A 9,247-nucleotide genomic window follows, 5' to 3' on the forward strand; every position below is an offset into this window, starting at 1 on the left:
CTAATATGATTTTAAATGATTTTAGTGTTATTATATGGTACACGCTACTCTATTTTAATAACATGTACCTAAGATCATAATCATTGTTAGAAAGCGCCGTTTCTTCTCTATTTTTCTCCGACGAGCAGTTATTGTCACCATCGTTGCCGTTGTGTTCATTTATATTTTTGTCTTTTGTTCATTTTTCCAATTTAATCATCTCTTTCAGATCAAATTGCACGGGTTGGTAGTGATTAGGCTTTTTTTAATACCCACTAGGGTTTATGTTTCACTAAAAGCCTATTTTATATTCCTATTTACATGATGTTAAATTCTCATGTTAAAACAATCAATTATATAACATAATTAACTCTGATCCCTCCGTCCTCAATTGCTTTGGGAGATTGAAATTCCCGGTCTCTCTCTCTCTCAATTTTTTTGAACTATAAGCTATTTAATCAAGGTCGTATTGATGGATGGGATAGCATGGGCGATGGCTTAGGGCCTCCTCCTTTTTTTATGTATCTATTTATATTATTATAAAAAAAGATTTGGTATTAAGTTCAATCGTAAAAAAAATATATGAGTGAAGCCAAAATTGGTGGAGAAGATGAAGTCAATAGAATCTTCAAGAATCTGAGCAATTAATAATTTTTACTTTAAAAATTATTGTTAAACTCCTCATTGTTTTATTTTGCATGGAGCATTGACTTAATCGGCTCTACATTAATTAACACACATAAAAATCTACAAATTGAAAATACACAGGACCCCACCAACAAGCCATCGAAGAGTGTGACTGAACTTATAACTTTAACTAAAAACACTACATATAGACTATAGAGGCTGGCGTTGCGCAACCCTTGTGATGGGACTGCGAAGAGTGGTTTTCTTTTCTTTAGAGTAATGCCAAATTTTTCCGAGAGGTCATGGTCTTCACCCTCCGGCAAAGCTCCAGTCGAACGAGTGCAAGAGCGAGGCCAATATATACAATTGCATTTTCTCAGCCAATGGAACACCCGGACACAATCTTCTTCCAGATCCAAGGAAGAAGTTGAGATTGCTTCCTTTGTTTGTCAAGAACCACTCCGGATTGAATTCCAAAGGATTGTCCCAATACCGAGGATCCCGATGGATGGCCCAAACATTAAGAAACACTGTACAACCCTTTGGAATGGTATATCCACCTACCACACAATCTTGGCTTGGTGATCGTGGAAGTATGAAAGGGAGTACAGGGTGCAGCCGTAATATTTCCTTAATAGTTGCATCTAGGTATTGTAGTTTTGGGAGATGAGATTCTTCGACAATCTTGTTGGGTCCTACGATTTGTAGTAATTCTTCTTGAATTCTTTTCATTATGTCATGATTTTGCATAATCTCAGCCATTGCCCACTCTATCAGCGTTGTCGTTGTGTCTGTTCCTGCAACCATAATGTTCTGATACAACAAAAGGACAAATTCAAAAGAGGGTTTGATGTTGCTGGATCTATATCTGAATGAGCGACATTTGATGCGAACCACAAAATATAAAGTATGTAACACCATTTTCAAAGAATATCAACTCGAGATTGGACTAAATTGTTTATAATAACGATTACCAGGAGAATTGCCTTTATTTGCGTGATGTTAATTGACGTTGGATTTTTTTGGTCCCTGAGCTCTAAAAAGGTCTGTAAAAGATCTTTCTTTCCTTCATGACCAACTGCATCCTTGGATTTGTTGGAGTTAGATTCGATTCGATCATGAATGATTCTTGTGAAAATTTGGTCCAACCGATCAAGTTGCCTCTTCGTGTTCCGCTTGATGCCTTGTAGATCAAGCCATGCAAGACTAGGGAAGATATCAGACATATTTGGCTTGCTCATCAACTCGACAATACTGGCAACGATGATCTGCAACTCCGCTGCAATCTGGCCACTATCTGCTTTTTCATCTGAAGTATTTCCCCAAAGCATGCTTGTTAGGACATTGGCCTCTGTTGAGAAAGCAATCTCACTAATGTCAATTGTTTTCCCGATTTTACTATAAACATTTTCTGATAGTTTTCCTAACTTCATCCCTTCTAAAGTACCTGGATGCTTCGACATTCTTGTGGCTTAGGACCTCATGGACCAATATCTTATGAAGGTTGCGCCAATCCGAGTTACTGTCAGACATTACTACATCTTGGCCGCCGTAAGTGATTGCTAATGCAGCGATAGTGGCGTTACGGTTAGCAAATATCTTGTCTTGTTCACGAACCACCACTTTTGCTAAATCAGGGGTGTTTATCACGACATGAAGTTTGCTTCCGAGGTGGAACTTGAAAATGGGACCATAACTGTGAGCCATGTTGACGAACTGTTTGTGCAGATCACGGCCAAGAAATGGAAGGTAGCCTACAATTGGCAAGGAACGTGGACCTGGTGGCAGTGGTGATCTGCCATTGGAGGAGATTGAAAGTGTCCATATGTACCACAAACCAGTCGAGATTATTGCTGAAATGGGCAGAGTAAGCTCGTTTTTGTTGCTGCTCATGACTTCCCACCACCATGACCCCAGGCTGTTTAGTTGTGCCATTTTGCAATCGATGAATATGAGTAAAATAATGCAAGTATAATGGCAGGATTTACACAATTACATCCCAAGTTGTGGATAAAGGCGTCAAAACACTATAGTACGTACAACGAATACAATAAAATAACAAAAATATTTTAATTAAGAGAAAATCAGGTCAAAATTGGTATGCAATTAATGCAAAAGTTAAAGCCACGTCAAGATGTTTAAATAATCGAAAAGATTATTATATATTGTCTAATAATCTATTAATATACGTTCTTATTGAGTTTACTAAAATAAATTCAAGATAGATGAGTATATCCCACGCTAAGGCCGGAGGGAATGGTCACAGTCAAACCACCTGCCAACTCAATAACACGTAGGTGTTTTATCATTCCACAACCAACCCACTAGGTTGTCGAAATAGTGTTCTTCGGTGGGTTGGTAGTGAAGAGGCAAAAAGGAGGAGAGAGGATGAGAGAAAATGTGAGGGAAAAATAAATGATCAAATCAAAACGCCTGTCTTGTTCCGTCTACCCATCCACTAGAAGTCACTCCACAGCCAAACCACCAGTATACGAACGAGACGGTGTTCACCGGTGAGTTAATGTGTCACATGTATGCCACATAGGAAGCTCACGTGTGGGTTCACAACCACTCCGGATAGCCTAATAAAAGAGATATATTTATTCCCAAGTGTCATCTCGTCACGTTTTTCCAACTTTTTTCCCGCCCAAAAATTTACAATATAAAATTCCGACTATCCCCTTCACATCCATAAAATCAACAATAAATTCTTAACAAATAAATCGGCTAATTGCAAGAAATCAGGAAGCAATTATCTTTCAAATTTGAATAGGACTCACTAATACGTACACTTACAAATTCATCTCTCATTAAGCTAATCATCTTCCTCGTATTCATTTATCTCGTCTCCGATAAGATTAACCTTCGTCTTTCTTATCTCAGGTCAGATTTACTTTCTGCTCTAAAAAACCTAGATGCCGGTTGAAACCTCCCACATCAATGATTTAAATTTCTAATTTGAAAAAAAAATAGAACTACCACCCCTACTATAACCCTAGAATCGCAACTACTGCTTTATCACACCATCCTATGATACCATACCGAATCTAGAGATTGGAGCGACCGATATGCATTTACCTTCCGATTTAGAGGGGTGCCACATTGTAGCAGCATTATCGAGTTGGAACTATGTTTGGGTATTTACACTAGGAGGTAAATAGTCCTCATTTTATGCCTTATCTCGAGAGCTGTATTGTCTTGCAGCTGACTGGTTACAGATCATCTGGTATGTAGGTGCATGCCAACGGACCTTACATATCTAGGCATACTAAGGAGCGATGCGAGTGTGACAAGGTGATACCATTATTTGTCACTGAGGCAAGTGTGACAAGGTGTCGAAGAGTGATTTGTTCTATATGTGGTGCCTCATCAATCTCCAGGTTCACTTTGTCCTTCCATTTACACTGGCTGTGTTTGTAGCATGTATGGCTACTAGGTCATTGGAGCAAGATATCTGGAGGGAATTTTTTCAGTAGGTTTCCCGTTCATTTGGTGTTGACACCAAGGAGATGATTTAGTTCATCCGTCGAGATATGGATGTTAAAGCTCTAGAGCAGATTCGTGTGGTTAAGCGAAGTCCTAATGATACATAGAGGATTCAAGTCAATGATCATGTTGTGCCACTTCAGCAGGTAACGCCCGAGATTATGCCACAGAGAGAGCATCAATTTAGACATGCTGCAACGACAATACAACAGGACCAAAGCCAAAGATTGATATTCATTACCTACCTCAACATATCGAGGTTCTTAAGAAGGGGCATTAGTGGGTGGGCAATGCTATGAGTAGTTTACTAGCTATCATGGGTTTGATTATCCACTATTCCCTAGGTGAGATGATGGGGCGAGTCCACCTGGTACTCAATACGGTCATGATGAGGATGGCGATTAGTGATATGTCTATCCTTGGTATTTTAGTATTTTCGGCGTGTTTTTAGAGTATGTGTGTTGGTTTGTTTTTAACGTGTAAAGTTTATTTTGTAAGGTGTTGATGGTATGCTTAAGTGTTCTCCTTTGTGTTTTGAACTATGATCTTATTTTAGGTTTCCTATATTTCAAGCTTTTCAGTCTATCAAATACTGAACCCAAGTTTAGTTATGTATTGGTTTAACCATAATTAAACATAAGTGATCAGTCTATGTTTAGTTGTGGTTTGGACCATGTAGTATAAACATTGCTAAGATATCTAACCTAAAACCTTGCGTTGTATTCTAAATCGAGGGTTCAAGTTTATATATATAACTCTACATTTGTAGGTTAAGGAATATATCGAACAAAAGAGAGTAGTCCCTAGGTTGTAGTTGTCATTCCTCAGGAAAAAAACACAACTTCAAATTTTCAAGATGAGTTTTGTGTTGATTTTTGTATAGGTGGTTCATGGTAATGAGCATATGATATATTAATAAATAAATTATTTCAATTTCTAATTAATTCATTAACCATATAATAAATTAACAAATCAACCTCTTCCTCCAAAAGTTATTCTATCCAAATACTAGTTTTGAGGGTAACCAAAAAGGACTTTGCTTCTAATTCTAGAATATACCAATTTAGTTATTGGCTTAGATACCTTAATCCAACAGTCTCCCACTTGGATAATTCTGTAACTATAATTGTAAGTATAGACCTTGAAATAAATAGCAAATAGTGCTTTCAAAAGCCATTGCCAAACTCTAATTCAAATCTGCTATTGGCCTTAAGAGAATAGATCTGTTATTCCTTTATTCTATAGTATATCGAATGGAAACGAGAAATGGATTAGAATCAATCTCATTGTCCATGATTTTGTTTCCTGATTTCCATGACACATCAATTAGTCATGGCTGGCCCAACACTATTCAATCAACATTAAATCATCTATGAGGCCCAATGATATCGGTTTTCTATTAGGGAAAATGGAATGAATTACATTGACTACATATTCATACAATTCACACAACAAATCACACATGGAATAACCTTTTATAACATCCTGTTACGAGATTCGTTTGAGTAAACCAATGTATAACTGATCCGTAAACTATGAACTATATATCTCTGTTTTAAAAATAGGACATATTGTCGTCTTAGAACTATTCATGACAAGATCCCTGAAGTAATCTCTAAGCGTGGGTTTATCCAATACCTAAAATCCCTAGTTTCAAATTACTCATCAATATTGTAGCTACTCAAATTGCAATATCTTAACCTCAATCGACAATCTACATTCCCTTCATGACAGTCTTAATTCACTACTTACTTCCAAAAGTGTGAACGACTGTGGTAGTTTGAATAATTCTAATTACTCATGAAGTATAAACATGCAAAAAGAAACACAAGAATAAATAATTGAATAAGGCAGTACGATACTCGTAAATAATTCTCTACTATTCATTCACCAAATCACTTAAATTTATTGTGTTACAACTTTCAAACATATCACTAACTACTAAAACTAATATCCTCTCTTAGGCCTTTGCTCCTAGCATGTTGGTAGTGTTTGACTATGCTCGGAGCCTTTTGTGAAAGGATCTACAACATTATCTTCTGATAATACTCTCTTCACCAAAAGGTGTCCCGGTTCTACCTAATGGCGAATATAATGGTATTTTATGTCGTTATGCTTAGATCTACCATCATCCTTTGGTTCTTTTTGTTGGGTTTTGAGCATTCTAACACTCCTATGGTGTACATGCAACCCTATAAACCTTGGATCTATGTTTTCTCTATTATACATGCAAATATTAACTATTCCAAGGTTTCATCCTAACTAGCATATTATGAAGCACCTATACTTCAAAGTTCTAGTTAGATGACATACCTTTTAATGTAGCTTGATGTCTTCAAGCTTTAAGAGCTTAGCCCCAATAGTGTGGAAGCCTCAAATGGAATCACAAATCACCAAAACACCTTGGAAGAACTTGAGAGAATATGTATGCACACTAAAATCGGTCCACTCTTATTTTCACACACTTGTGCCAATTTTGTGAGCCAAGGACCCCTTTATATATTATGGAGGATTAGGGTTACATCCATGTAAACCCTAATACCCATGACCTTTCATTTACATAGGATCCATGGGTTAAAAGCTCCATGGACCATCCATGAAAGCTTAGCCCAACCTAAATGAACTTGGTCCATTCCATATATATAAGAGTCCATATTTAATTAGTTCTTTTTGATCACTTAATTAATTCTAAATTAATTCTTGATCAATACTAATTAAATAATATGATTCCATATTAATATATTAGAACTTATAATATATTAATATAAATCATAAATATACTATTCTCAAAAGACTATCCATATAAATTGTACGGGTGAAGTGCAACCCAAATGGACCATGCCGGGTCGGGTCAAGTACATACCAAATATAGTTATGGACTTAGACATTAATCCAACAGTCTCCCACTTGGATAAGTCTAAAACTATTATTGAGTATGACTTCAAAACCTAACTGGCAATCGTAGCTCTTAAAGCCGCTGTAGAACTCTGACCTTGTCAATGACTTGTCCATTAGATAAGGGATCATATATTCCTCCATTCTAGATATCATATGGACTGAGACATGGATTATAATCATTCTCTCTGTCCATTTGTTGTTTCCCGATTTTCGATTTATGATGACTGACTGATTGAACAAATCAAATCAGGCCTGGCTTGGACAAGCACTCACATGTGTCATCGCTAAATCATCGAGGGGCAAACAGATATTGCTTTTATCCCAATGGTAAAAGGAATGGATAAACTTCGACTCATATGGCTTGTTCTACTACTTGTTGAATCATACACAAAGGCACGTTTTATAACATCGAGTTACCAAATGCGTTTTCGTGCAATCAATGTATAACTAACTCATAGTAACAACTCATATCTCTTGGTTTGAAGAATATAAGATATTATCGTCTCATGATCACTCGTGATAAAATCCATGAAGTGATTCAAATGAGCGCGGGTTGAATCCAGTACTCAGAACTTATGAGGACTCATGAGTGTTGTAGCACCACTTTGTCCACCAACTTGGACCTCTACAAACCAACCCATGACAGTCTTGATTCATATCTACTTCCAACATATGACCGACTGTGGATGGTTTGAATAACTTAATCATTCAGGAAGAGCGACTTAGTTATTCTGGAATTCAAAACATGCAAAGTGAAACACAAGAATAAATGAATCAAATATGGTATCAAACCCTATGAATATAAATAAACACTTTTATTTATCACCATACTGATTACTCATTATTCATTGTTTCGGTTTTATCAACTTTATACTTGAATTAAAAACACTAGTTGTCCCATGCTCCAAGCATGTACATTATGTTTTTCTTAAACAATAGCTTTGCCATACACCAAGTATGCACTCTATGTTTATCTATGATCCTTACTTTGTGAAATAAACCAATTGAACATAATTTCAATGATTCTAATTTCACACTCCCAAATCCTTATAGAAAAATGTGAGAATTTCAAATTCCTATCATTTGTCGAAATCTGTTTAGATTTTAAACTTATATGCACTGACCCTCCTGTAATGAATATGTACAAAGTCACAAAGACTTGTCAACAGTCATTATAAGGTATTCCAATGGAGATCAACTCCATGGAAACTAAGTCTCATATTCAAAGTACATTGCTTTGGACATGCTTCTTGCATTAAGTTTTCTAATCTTACACAGATAACTTCAACCTATGGAGACAACTCCATATTCTCATTTTGACTATCACTTCTGAATAAGAGATGCCTCTTTTCAGAATATGTCAATATGGTCCTTCCAAAATTAGCACTATACTTCCAACTGTCCCTGAGCAACCAATCTTTGGTAAACCTCAGATTGTCCTCGACAATTGCTTAATCATTTTAGTCATATCCAATTCTAGACCATTTCCCTTCTTAATGCCTCTGGGCATTTGGAAAAATCTAGAAATGACAAATATTATAGCACATGCAATCGATCCTGTACCCAAATCAAATGGTACACGATTCATGATGTCTCACATAAAGACATGATTCTAGACCAGTCTTTTGCTACAATATTTTTATTTGCCATGTTTTCAAAATTTGACTATGAAGAGGGATGCCGTAATCATAATCGAATTTTGAGAACGCAATATATAGCATTTCCTTAAGTTGAACCAATCCAACATGAAATTCATATATATATTCTTGACTAAAGATGATTAAGGTCTCAATCTAAGCCTTTAGAACTGAAATGAAGTATATCCTCTCCCTTAATTATAGCAAAACAACTTTTTCAATCCCTACAGCCTCACGAATTGAAACTTTTGTTTTCTATAATTAACATTGCTAACTTGCAACACTAACAATAATTATCATGCTCCCACTAACATGATGATTATTAGCATAACACTTATGCTCCCACTAGCTTTGACATGTACTCAGAAATCAGCTGGACTTCTAGAAATCAATATTTTATTGACTTTCTTACCAAAGTTCAGATTTCTGATATGAGATGCTTTGATAAAACTTTATCAAAATCATACACCTTTTCTTAGATAGCATGCATGTGTGTCTAAACAATTTCAGAACTATGGAAAGGGATGCCATAATCATAGTCTCAATTGTTTAGACCTTTTGCCATCTGCTTCAAATCTACTTGGTGGAAGTGTTTCTCACCATCATTTTCATGAATCGGA

At 36.2% G+C, this 9,247-nt stretch overlaps 1 pseudogene across 1 annotated transcript; it reads right to left on the minus strand.

Annotated features, from left to right (window-relative positions):
• Window positions 1-664: 664 nt before the first annotated feature.
• Window positions 665-2,555, minus strand: LOC145120303 (geraniol 8-hydroxylase-like; annotated as a pseudogene). Its single transcript, XR_013714168.1, has 2 exons — window positions 1,581-2,555; window positions 665-1,419 (listed from the first exon to the last, which is right to left on the minus strand). The product of XR_013714168.1 is annotated as a geraniol 8-hydroxylase-like (transcript).
• Window positions 2,556-9,247: the final 6,692 nt, after the last annotated feature.

The sequence above is a fragment of the Lactuca virosa genome, chromosome 6 (genome assembly GCF_052849685.1).
Source record: "Lactuca virosa cultivar CGN04683 chromosome 6, Lactuca_virosa_CGN04683_v6, whole genome shotgun sequence".
NCBI lineage: Eukaryota > Viridiplantae > Streptophyta > Magnoliopsida > Asterales > Asteraceae > Lactuca > Lactuca virosa.